The sequence below is a fragment of the Lagopus muta genome, chromosome 2 (assembly GCF_023343835.1).
Source record: "Lagopus muta isolate bLagMut1 chromosome 2, bLagMut1 primary, whole genome shotgun sequence".
NCBI lineage: Eukaryota > Metazoa > Chordata > Aves > Galliformes > Phasianidae > Lagopus > Lagopus muta.
This window is the reverse complement of record NC_064434.1, coordinates 67,856,461-67,869,327: the sequence shown is the minus strand read 5'-3', so window position 1 is coordinate 67,869,327 and position 12,867 is coordinate 67,856,461. Positions and strand designations below refer to the sequence as shown.

General features: G+C 39.2%; 1 protein-coding gene across 3 annotated transcripts in view; it reads left to right on the top strand.

Moving 5' to 3' along the window:
- Positions 1–12,867, top strand: part of RPS6KA2 (ribosomal protein S6 kinase A2) — a 263,441-nt gene that overhangs the window by 37,353 nt on the left and 213,221 nt on the right. Inside the window, exon 1 of one of the 3 annotated variants that reach the window (XM_048936518.1) lies at positions 6,823–6,869. The exons of the other annotated variants lie outside the window; for them this stretch is intronic. The gene's annotated coding sequence lies outside the window, so the exon portion shown is untranslated. Of the gene's footprint in view, positions 1–6,822; positions 6,870–12,867 lie in introns of those variants that run through there. 3 annotated transcript variants of the gene reach the window in all.

Below are 12,867 nucleotides of genomic sequence, written 5' to 3'. Positions count from 1 at the left end.
AAACTATTGGAAATTCAAGATTAATAATACTTTCTCCTTGAAAGACCACTTGTCTTACTATGGTCTCATCTCATTCCCTTCCTTTTCTGTTTCCCCCACCACATAGAAATGTGTCTCAAGACAAATAAGCAAAAATTTCCAGATTCTCAGCTGAAAGTTAGAAGACTGAGTGAGGAATTAAAAGATCTCAGTTGCAACTATAGGAATTGGTCTTTCCTGTTACATGCACTGTTTGTTCTTCCTTTACTGAAGTGTACATTTAAAATGAAACAATTTCTGATTTCTTGAAAGATGGATATGCATTTCAGTGCTATCTTGAAGCTGCAGCACTAGAAAATTAGGATTAGATGCAGGGAAAGTATCCTTACAGGTGTAATCACACATGCTTTACCAGGAATACAGTTTAATTGAAAGCCAGCTTTGTTTAGTGTTTAGCTTCATAAGTTTTATTTACTCTTTGCAGCCCTGATTTCTGTGCAAATATCTCCTTTAAGCTTTAGCAGCTTTATGACTACAACTTGTTCAAACAGACAGATGGTGTGATGTTAAATCCACCTAACTGCCTCATCGACAATGAAAGTAGGCATGAATGGTTTAGCTGGTTTGGGGGTTGTAGGGCTGGGGGCTGAGGGGAGGCACAACTAATACTAAAGCAAATTAATGCATCGTTGTTCCCAACAGCCCTCAACAAGTGATAATGGGAAATCCTGAAAATTTTACCTATGTATATATTTTTAATTAGATGGTACTTTAGCTGATGTTCTTGTCTCGTTTTGGGTCTCATTTGAACTTACATAGTTACACTAGATTAAATAGACAATTCTATTTAAATGTACATAAGTAAAAGCTTATGGAGGTAACTGAGATCTTAATAAAATATCATACTATACTGTCTTTCTAAGAAAACAGAGCAACAATTAAAAATATATATATGAATGACTTGCAATGGCTCTTGCAGTTTGCTGAACCACCTGATGCAAGGAAATCTTTTCATAACTACTAATCTGCTGGGAAAGATTTGAAATTGTGCTTATAATAGCTAGTGGTATTAATTTCTATACTCACCAAATTGTCAAGAGTTGAAATCAAACATACAAAGGGTGGGGGTGAGGGGGAACAACACAAATCTTTCTACATTTTTGCAGTTTGAGAGTTCTTGTTTGCTTTTTGTTAATGTGAAGATAGTAATTCAGGATAGTCTTTCTATTAAGTGGTCACTGTTTCTTCCTACAGTATGTGGAAGTACTTAAAGCTGTTTTGATCTAAGCCAATCTCAACCTACCATCTTGTACAGGGCTGCAGGTTATAACATCAAATGCAGAGAAGCTTTTAAGCCTGTATGATTTTATTATTTCAAAAATGAAGAATGAATGTACTTCTTGCATCTAAATGTCAGTTATTTCAGTTAGTTGTTGCTATGAAAACTGTGTTTCCCTATGAGACAACCTTTTTTCTTGCTCACAAAACAAAGAAGTTTAAACTCTTTGGGGGTACCTGTTATTGTATGGTTAAGTGCAAAAAGAGGGAGATTAGAAGCAAGTGATTATATGGGAGAGATAATAAAAAATACTTAGCTTTGATGTTCTGCATTTTTAATGAGCAAGTCTCATAATTTTCACAGGGAAGGTCACAGTGCATCCTTTGCACAACTGAATATCTTAACTGGGGGCAAGAGGGATGTCTTGAAAAATTGGCCGATAAAACACAGTTCCAGTGACCACAGAGATACTGCAATGACCAGCTCTTCTAAATTTAGAAGTCCATTAAATAATCCATTTTCAATGTAACAGTGGCTGGTAAAGTGGAAGTAAGATGTCCCAAAATGTGCGATCACAACTCTTAAAACCTGCTCCAAAGGATACTCCTATACCACACCTCAGCCATATTTGTTCATTTCTGTGATTCTCTCGTAATCTATTTCAGTTTATTTATTAGAAAATTAGCTCACTCTGCTGCTCTCTGTTGGTATGCTCCTCTTCTTTCCCAATTATGTGTTATCAGCATTTTTAACTACAAAATATTAACCCCTCTGACCTTGGGTTTGTGATGTATAAAGAAGATGTTAGCGGGATTTGGAGTGTTAATTATCAGAGTTGATGACCAGATTTCCAAGCATAGTGCTGAGCTGGTTAAAGGTTAAGCAATGGTTTTATGTATTTAATGGATAGCCAATAGAATTAAATATTTGCTGAGCAAACGTCCAGGAATTGAATCAGCTATTACAGGTAGCAGATAAAGTGCAAGATGACCTAATTTATGCTAGCTTTTTTAAAGGATGGCCATACAAAATGGTCTTGTATTTATTGCTCCATTTAACAACTCTTAATTTCATTTAATGTGGGATACAGGAGTTAAAGACATCTAATTAGCATTTCTGGATGTTTTCTCCAACTGATAGTAATGTTTTTGTACAGCTAAATATCTTTGTGAAAGAAACTGCATTCCAATTTGTGCAGTGCTTGGACCTTTGGATTTCCTTCTTCATACAGTTCAAGACAGCTATCAAAGGAAAGCAGTGGGTTTAGCATGGTACGAAGGACCAGTCACTTGTTCAGACACTTGCATTCTGTTTAGGGATCAAAATGCATATAGTTGGAGAAGAGGCTACTTTTTAGCTTTCTGTTGTGGTTTAACCTGGCAGGTGATTTAGCACCACGCAATTTGCTCTCTCCTTAGTCTTTCCCAATGTGATGGATGAAACAACTGTAGATGGGGAAAAAAAAAAAAACAAAACCCGTGGGTTGAGGAAGTTATTTACTGAGAGAAAAAGAAAAAAGGTAGTATTTATGACTATCTATATAGTTATATACATTTATGACTATATACCTATACATGGGAGCCTACAAACAGGAGCGGAATCAACTCTTTGAAAGGGTTGATAACTACAGGATGAGGGGAAATGGTTTTAAGTTGAGGGAGGGAAGATTTAGGTTGGATGTCAGAGGGAAGCTCTTTACAGAGAGAGAGCGGTGAGGTGCTGGAACAGGCTGCCCAGCGAGGTTGTGGATGCCCCACCCCTGGAGGTGTTCAAGGCCAGGTTGGATGGGGCCCTGGGCAGCCTGATCTAGTATTAAATGGGGAGGTTGGTGGCCCTGCATGTGGCAGGGGGGTTGGAGCTTGATGATCGTTGAGTCCCTTCCAATCCTGGCCATTCTGTGTAAAAGAATTTATATAAAAAACAGTGCACAAGCAACTTCTCACCACCTTCTAGCTAGTCCCCTGAGCAGCAGAAGAGAGATGAACTTCCAGCCCCTTCAGAAATTCTTCTGCATGACATTGTTTATCCAGTTTAAGGCAGCACTTCTAATCCTGTTTGCTCCCTGCACCCTGGGCCCTTCAATGAATATGGCCTTGGCTCTGTATAGCACTGCTTGGCAGCAACTATAAACTTTGGAGTGTTATCAATGTTGATTTTCTGCTAGAACCAAAACGTAGCATCTGTAGAAAACAATTCTGTCCTAATTGAAAGTCTGAAGGCATGTGATATATATACGTACCAAAATCACTAGGTGATCCCAACCAACATGCATTATCATGGATGATGGGAGGATTTGCTTCATAATCCCATTACTGCTCTTAAATCAAAAGCAACAGCCACAGGGCAGATGAATTGGTGTTTTTTAATCTCAGGGAGTGAATGCAATGGTGCAATTAGAGGATCCTGCTTTTCTTAGCAATTAAATACTTGTTTCTGTTTTCTGCTGGCCTGCTTGGGCAGAAATATCTGCACCCTCATTAACTATATACCCTGGTCTCCTTTTTCAGCAGCTGACTTATGTTGTGCAAGATTAAGCATATGGATTGATTTCTGCATCTTTCATGTGTATAATGACGTAGATTAACTCAACTCATTTTGATATAGCATTTTTCAGTTACTTGAGATGAGTAATTCAGGAGATAGCTGAACGCTCTACAATTTTCCACTTCAGAAATGGCAGTGCAGCAGCTGGAGTGAAAATGTTCACATACATGCAATCTTCAGCTTGCGTAAATCAAAAAATTGATGCTGACATATTGCAGCTGGGGATCTAGGCCATCAGATCATGTACAATGGATAAAACCTGATTGAAGTGTGCTATGAGACTTGTGTGGAAGATAATATGTAATACAACTGTGCGGATGTGGAGGTATTGCACAGGTAGACTATTTTCTAAACTGAGTTAGTAACCAGCCAGTGTAAAGTGTAATGTAGAGGAGACAGGAAATAATTGTGATGTCCAAAGTACAATATATGCTTTGATGCAATACAATAAAAATAAAAGTGTCAGCTTATGCTCTCCTGACGTGATAACATCTTCTCTCTTAATCTGTCCCCATAACACTGTTTAGATAACATGCTATATATTAAAAAAAATAGCTTGTTCTAATGATGCAGATCTCTTACTGATCAGTGCTTAAAAATGAATCTTGATTTGCTAGCTGTTGGCAAGCTTTAGCCATGACTTGAGTGCCAAACACTAAATCCACGTAAGAAATCCCTACCATGCTGCTGGGAAGAAGCCCCACACATTGACACTTCAACTTGGTTTCTGTTTCATTTTTTTTTTAATGTACAGGAAAATATGGTTCTTTGATGATATGTACTTCATTGGGATATTAATATTTTTGTTTATTTCTGAAGACATTGTGTGGACTGCAAAGTCCTATTTCCAAGCCCCGTGAAACTGATCTCACTTCTTGTAGCAAAGTCGAGTCCTGCAAGGTGACAAAAGAAGTCCCAACAGAACGTGGTGAATTGTAAGGATACTGCAATTGCTTTGTTTCTTTCAAATGGTGCAACATTTGTTAGGGGGGTATGTATCTTAGATATGTACCTGAGCACGATTAATTCAACATTTACAAGGCACTAACATAATCTCAGGTACAAATATGAGGTTCTTTGGCCCTCAACATTCACTGTTAATGTTATTTCACTTTGTTGTTGTTAAGTTATAACTATTTTATTACTCCTTTATAAATAAACATGGGCTTTTCTCTCAGCAGTTCTGCAAAATTTAATTTTGGCCTGCATTAAATACCACAAGTTTTCACTTCATCTTTATTTTCTGTAAGGCAGAACAATGGCATTTTTTTTCATGCAGGTTACTCGTATCTTACAGTATATAGTTAATTTACATCTACTAAACACAGATTATCAGATCTGTAAGAGGAGGACTCAAGAAGAAGAAGATCGGAGGTTGTAATTTTAATCTTCTAGATGGTTTCCTTGGAATAATTACATGGATTATTTGACTAAAAAGCAGTCAATTTTTTTGAGGAAAATAATGTTGAATAAAATTTCTTTTGATGCTGTTTGAGCATTGCCATTTTAATTTATATGGCAAGCTATTCAATAGTTGAAGAACATAAAGCAAACATTTTTGCATAGCTGCATTTCTCCATAGCTTTATTCTAATGTCTTATTCACGTACCTTCTTTCTGCGAAAAAAACAAACAAACAACAAAACACCAGTAATCCATGTATTGTCAGAGGGATTTTGATTCAGTAGTATCCTCTGAATCAAATTCATGAGAATATTCTTAGGATACGTAAAGAACCCATTGATTTCAGAAGGCATGAACTGATGAACAGCTTTGTCAGCTCTGTATTTTTTTCAAATACAGGAAGAAAAGGAGATTACAGGCCAGGTTCTGCTCTGTCTTGTACCTCTTGGAGCTGTTAGCCTCAGAGCAGGCCAGCATGTTTAGGCTGTGTTTTGAGCACAAGGTAAGAGGCTCTATGAACAAGACTGTGGAGCGTGCCAGTGCATCTCCTGATTAGATCACAACACATGGGGTGAGCAGTGGCTTACCTGATGGCCTCAGTCACTATAAGGCTTTTGCTTTGCCATATGCCATAATTGTTCAAGAAAGAATAATAAACCTTTTCCTAGGCTTGATGACCTTAAATAAATGCCTGGCAACATAATGTGGGCAGAAAAAGCTGAAGTGCCTTTCTCAACAAATGAAATACATTATGGACTTTTTTTGTGGTGTTTTTTTTTTTTTTTTGTGTGTGTGTGTTCATATTTGCCAAGTCAGAAGAGCTGCTCCAAAAATGGAATAAACAAACCTATTTGTAACTGACTCCCAGCACCTTCTACTGCAGATAGGGAATATAACTATTTTGCTTGACACTAATTTCCTGTGGTCCAAATGAGACTTTCAGTGGAAATCTTCAGAATTAAAAAAAAAAAAAATCAGAAATAAAAGATAATGAGGCACCTTTTTCTTTAAAAGTGGTAATAATATTGTATACTTTGGTGTAGCATATTTTTTCTTACAATCAATTTGTATTGGAAATTGATGAGATGCTAAACCGATAACAATGAATTTCTAAACGTATTTTCCTGCTGGTGATGTGTTTTAAGTGATTAAAATCTGTGTGTAGTAGTAGTAGCACTATATGCAGACTATGACAAATGGTACCTTATGAATAGGAGATTTTTCGAAGCTATAGACACAGCAACTGTCAAACACCTACTAAAGTTTGTGGTCTGACTGACAGCTGTTTATTGAGTCTCATTTGTATTCTTTGCAGCCTCCTTCACAGACTTTTAAATTTTGAGATCAATAGTGATACTTGGGGTTTACAGGTTCCAGATTTCAGTGACTTGTCCACTAGGGTGTGAGACAGGATGACTTGAGAAACCCAAAATTAAATATACACAAGGATATCTACTGTAGCAGAAATGCCAAGTCACAGCCTGAGCCAGTGACTGAACACCTGGTGGGAAGGCAGGGTCAACCCAGCAGAGCTCAGGTGCATGCAATGTACCTGAGTGACCAGAATGGGTGGAGCCAGGAACCACCCCTTCCCAGACCTCATTTAAGGGTTGGCAGTGGAGATATCTTGGTGGAGATTGCTGTGTGCTTGAGGTCTTCCAAGGGTAAGCAGATTTTTTTTTTTCTTTGTTTCTGAGTCCGTTGCTGTGTCCGCTGCTGCATTTGGGCTTATCCTTGCTTGTTGCTGCTGAAGACTTAGCTACCCTGCTGTTATTGCTGTGCTTTCTGTTGCATTGTAGTGTTACATCTACTATAGCAGTGCTGAGTTACGTTTACCAGTGGAATGACTAAAATTATGTATCCTACACTTGTTGCTGGTTCAGGCAATTGATTAATTGCTTGTTATTAGAACATGACATGTTCTTCAGTGACTAGGAGAAAGAAGGAGGCTTGGGTGAGAGGGGGAAGAAAATCTTTATATATCCTTGCTGTTTCCTTAAGCACAGTTTACAAGTATCTCTGATACAAACGCTGCTCTAGTTGGTCTGGATATCCTTTTGCTCTTGTCTTCTTTGTATTGAACTGGGATAGTTTAAATACAAGCCTGAAGGAGAAAGAACTCAAGCAGTTTTTTGGGTAACTTTTCATTAAGATTGCTGCTGTTGCAGTTTTTAAATTTATTGCTGCTAGACAGCACATTACATCTGTTTAATGTATACTGTAGTGATCTGGTGCTTCAGGTCTACTACTGTACCCTGAATGCTTTATTTCTGAGGGGCAAGAATGTTCCTTTTTTTTAATCGTTTTTCCTCTATTTGATGCGGCTCAATTCTGATTCAAATAGCATAAGATTTCTGCTACTGTGGTAGAAATGTACAAATAACTATGTCCTCTATTTTTAAAAGTGACAATCATGCAGATAGATACATACTACACTAGTATTATTTTTGCTGCAAAATCTGTGTTTGATATAGTAGCCATCATTGTCTGTGTCTTCCATTCTTCAAGGAGGGTGAGACTTTATTCTGTTAGCTGTTGTAAGATTGCGTCTGTTATAGATTCCATTTTGGTATTAGCCACTATAAGATAACTAAAAATCCCTTCTTGCTGCTATGGTAATCCTTTTGTTTGCTCAGCAGTAGTTTCTTTTGAACTCACGTTGCACGTATGAAGATTGCCAGTATTTGCAAGCTTGAATTAGAAATAATTGACATTTATGCCATATGTCAGTGGATATGTTATTTCAGGCAAGCTATTTCAAAATGCATTTCTGCTTCAGGTTAGCATGTGCAGAAGAATGAAGGTTGGCTTTCATCAGCTGATCTTGTTCATTGTGAATGTATGGTGTTGGCCAACACACAATTGCATTTCTGAGGTTTTACAGGCAGGTGTTTTGTTTTGCACAGCCACCTGGACTGTTTAAGTGAGATTAAGCAATCAATCAGCGTGTGTAGTTTTCCACAGAAAACGAAATACTTCTGCCCTATTACTACTGTAATCTCATATGATGTTTGAGAGTAAAAATCACCCATTTCACTGAGCAAGAATCAAATGACACGTTTTAGTAAAACTAGCAAGTGTGTGCCAAGGTACTGTTTTCTCAGAGGAATTCATGCCAGAGATTAAATACTAATGGGTAGGAGTTTACTTTGGTAGTTTTTCAAAAAATGTGTTTAGGTTGGTTAACAAGTGGGTGGTGGCAAGGAATAGGATATTTCTCTTCTAGGTACGGGGGGATGAAGTTTTGATTTAAAATCACAGAACCATAGAAAGGCTTGGGTTAGAAAGGGTCCTAAACCCCACCCAGTCCCTACCCCTTGCCATGGGCAGGGCTACCACACAGAATCTCAGGATGCCCAGGGCCTCATGCAACATGGCTTTGGAATGCCTCCAGGGATGGGTTCTCTGGGCAGCTGTGCCAGTGCTTCACCATCCTCTGAGCAAAGAATTTCTTCCTAACAACTGACCTAGAAAGGCAAGTAATGCTTTGTGGTAGGAACAGGTTTTGCCCCTTGGCTGTGTGCTTTATGTGCCCACTTGAGGGCACTGGGCATGAAGTACTTGAAATACCTCTGGCAAGTCTGAGGGCATCCCTGCAGTCACAGCAACCTTCCAGGTGGTCTGCTGTTAGCCCTGACACCCACCTACCTGTGGGTAGACAGTGCTCTATGTTTCTGAGTCTGTTGAAGTGCTGCTGTCTTCCCTGCTTGGTGGGGCCCAGAGCAGGAATGCTGCTGGGTAGGGTAGCATCTGGTGCTTATCTTTTTTTGTTCTGAATGGAGGTTGTATAAGGAATGGGGTGAGATGATCTTAAATTCATAAATCAGCTCTCTGTGCAGAAGACATTCAAACCTTTCAACATTCAGCCTGTATGCTGGATTACAAATGGTGAACAAACTATTCAGTCTGCATTTGTGAAAAACTGTTCTTTGTTCCTCTAAAAAGAGCAACTTTGTCTTTAGATCTGTGCTCTTCACTCACTGCTTTTACAAGGGGCAGTTCTGCAGCTTCCACATAGCCTTTGGCAAGAGCAAGGGACAAAGATAACATCAGAGTTCCACTTTTGTTTTCTGCTGTACTAAACTGACTCTTGCCCGATCATTGAAACTATGGTGATGTATGACAACAGTTGCCTGATCTATTTGAGTCCCTGAGAAATAATAATAATAAAGTCAGTTTCTGAAGGATTGAGATCACGTGCAGCTGATTGGCATTGCTATTCATGTATGCCAGCCAAGTGGCCATATGCACTGAGAGTGGGATCTCTGCAACTTCAGCAGTGGCAGAAAAAGCTATAGGATGAGATCACTAGAAGTTCCCAATTCCTGTGCCCACACATGCAGGGTAAGCACCTGGTGTTGATTAGTGTCTTGTAGGGAAATGCACCTGTGAAGACTGCTGGTGAAATGGGAAGAGATGCAATTCTGAAAACTCATTGGAGATTTCAAAGTAATCCTGCAAGAGTTTGGTGTAAAACTTCACACCTGAAATCAACAGCATAAAGCTGTGGATATTTAAATATACTGATTACAACCTTAGGTGTACATTCTGTGCTTGAAGTACCTGAAGTGAGAGGAGAAGAATGGTTCATAAGTTTTACGAATGAACAGAAGTTAGACTGCCTGCCTGAGGCTGTAGAATTTCCCTGAGCAATTTCTGCACATGGTCTGAAAATTTGAGTGAACTAGAGTGCATTTGTTTAGAAAGAAGGCTAGAGTGAACTTGCAGCCTTTAAAAGGATTAGATGAACCTTCATTTTCCTGCTACTCTGTGTACCATTTAATTTATTGCATTTCTCCTTCAAACCTTTTTCTAGCTTAATTAGGTCCTGTCTATAGTTGATTTTAGAGATACAGACTTCTTCAAAAGTTAATTTACAGTCCCACTGTTCTGTGTCATCAGATCTGTCAGTGCAGGCTTGAGCCCATTGCTGGTACAGTGCCTCTTGAATCCACCACCACTCATGTGGATGACTCCAGAGTGGCTTTCTGAATCCCTGTGACTTGGACCTCCTTGTGGCCCAATGCTTCTATTTCAGAGCAAATGTTCTGCTCTCACTAAGCTGTTTTGCTTCCAGAAGGATCACATTTGTCACTTCTAACATCTGGGTGCTTATCTGCTAGCCACCTGCAGAGTGTTTAATTGCCTTTCAAATACCGATTAAACTGCACTATACTATGAAGAACACAGTTATGGCCCTATTTTTCCTCCATTTTTTCCCAATGAAGTGGAAGTAGAAAGCAAGTGAAATTGTTTATAATTTCAAATAATAGGAAAAAATGTTTCTCACTTTTTCTGGCTTTAACTTTATTTTTTCCTGGACTACACTGTACCAGTAGTAAGATTAAAAGGATGAAGATACAGTTGCAGCCAAAAGGAAGTCTCAGTTCCTGATAGAAGGCTGTTTGATTCTCTGTTTTAAGAGTCTGAAAGGCAAGGAGACCATTTCATAGAATCACAGAATATCTTGAGTTGAAAGGGATCCACTAGAATCACTGAGTCCAACTGCTGGCTCCTCATAGGAACACCCAAAAATCAGACCTTACATCTGAAAGCGTTCTTTGGATGCTTCTTGAACTCCAGCAACTTAGGGCTGTAGCTACTGCCCGGGGGACAGGATCATAGAATATCCTAGGTTGGAAGGGAACCCATGAGGAATTTCAGGAGGGGTCTAATGTATTCTTGTGAGTTTGTAGAGCTATTTTGTCATTTGCTTGTCAGGTTTCCTTTGGAATATCTATTGAGTAGCTTTCAGAGAGATAAAAGCAGTCTTGCTCCTCGCTGCCCTGATCAGGTACTTCCCATTACTTCTTTAGTTTTGTTATTTCTCAAGCTTTTGTAGCTTCCAGAACTTCTGTATGGATTGAAATTGGCTGTTGATCCAGCGAAAAGATTTACAAAATTTTAAGCAGATGCTAGAGCATGCTTCTCCCCATGTAAATGGGGATGGGAAGTGTGCCTGCTCACTGTAGCCCAGCTAGCACCGGGCTTCATGTAGCTCTGATGTTGAGCTGCATTCTTATTGCCAGCTGAACTGCTCTGGAGGCTGCATAGATGAAGAGATCTCTGTGTTAATAGATTGACCTTCACTTTTACATGTGCATATAACTGTCATCCATGTTGAGTAAGGCTGTTGTATGTACACACAGAAAAACTTAGAAATCATGCATATGATTTGCCAGTGTTTGTTTTGTGTTCGCAAATGTTAAAAACAACCTGCTCTTTCTTAAACATCTGCAGCATTGCAACTCTTCAGGATGCAGTAGTTGATAGACTTGAGGTTTGTTTGGTCATCAGGTGATGCTCAGTGACATTTCTCATGGACCGCTACAAGGAAGGCAGCATGATTACTGATGTTGGAAATCTCCCATCAAACCACTTTGTATCTGCCTTCTGCTATGTGAACTGCTATATTTTCTGTCTCTGCCTTGCTCCTTTTTTGTTTGTGGATCTTAAATGATGAGCTGTCTAGGGGATCGATTATCTTTGTTTTATTGAAGTGGTGTTTGTCTGGTAAGTGTTTAACAATGCTGGTTTTAATGAATGGTGTTTGTTTATTCATGCTGGAACCATTGTCTCAGCTGGATCTCACACCATTCAGCTTCTATACAAGCTGAAGGAAATAAGATTTACATTTTTGATTCAGAAACTGAGGGATTTAGCTGCTTTGGCTCAGCATTTATTGTTCACTCTCATGTTTTCCAGCATCCTCTAAAATCTCAGCTGCTTGAAGTGTGCATTAGAAATCATTAGAAATGCTGCTTTATTCTATCTCATTAATGCAAAATGTCTAGCTGCTTGTTTTGAAGAAGTCTTAAAAGTGTTTTTCAGGTGCAGCACATCACAAAGAGCTAGAAGGCAGATAAAAAGAGGTCAGAATTAATCAGTCTGGAAGGTCTTCTTATTTTTGAGCAAGCCACACATTTTCTATTAGCCATGTCTCTGCTTTTTGTGCTTCATCCAATCTGTTTTGCTGCCTGAAGGCTCACTGGACCACCTGCGGGCCACAGCTGTTGGAGTGGGCTGGGTATGCTGCAGATTACACTGTGTCCTCTGTGGATACCCAGCAGAGCTGTAGCCTGGAGCTGCTACTGAACCCTCAGCAGCTAAGTGCAGGGAAAGGATCAAATAAGCCACTGGTGGTCCTCTCACCCTGGTTTTGAAAAAGAAATTTACTGAAAATGTAAACTATGGAATGCAGTCAGTGAGCACAATGACACCCTTTGACTAATCTTTGACAGGTGAACTTAAGCTCTCCCACAGCTCAAACGGGCTCCTGATACTGAAATCCCTACAAGTGGGTGAGAAATCCTAATAGGTAGTAACACTGTTATTGACGAGTCCATCCTAACCTTCTGGTGTTTAATTGCAAGGTGGAAGGTATCAGTAGGAGCTGACTGTTATGAAGATGTAATTTCACAGCATCAACCTCTATTTCTGATCTCCTCAGTAATGTGGAGTGGCATCCTTACCAATCAAGCAGCTGTGATGATAATGATATCTCTGGCACAGTGGAGTGCTGCTCTAAGACTGGATACTTCAAGGTACTGCTGGGAATCTATGTTGCCCCAAAGCTATTGATAATGAATCTGGTTTTTGCAACACTTGGACAGAAGTCTTTCTTTCCTTGTCAGAGAGTTGATGCTTACTTTTCTACAATTT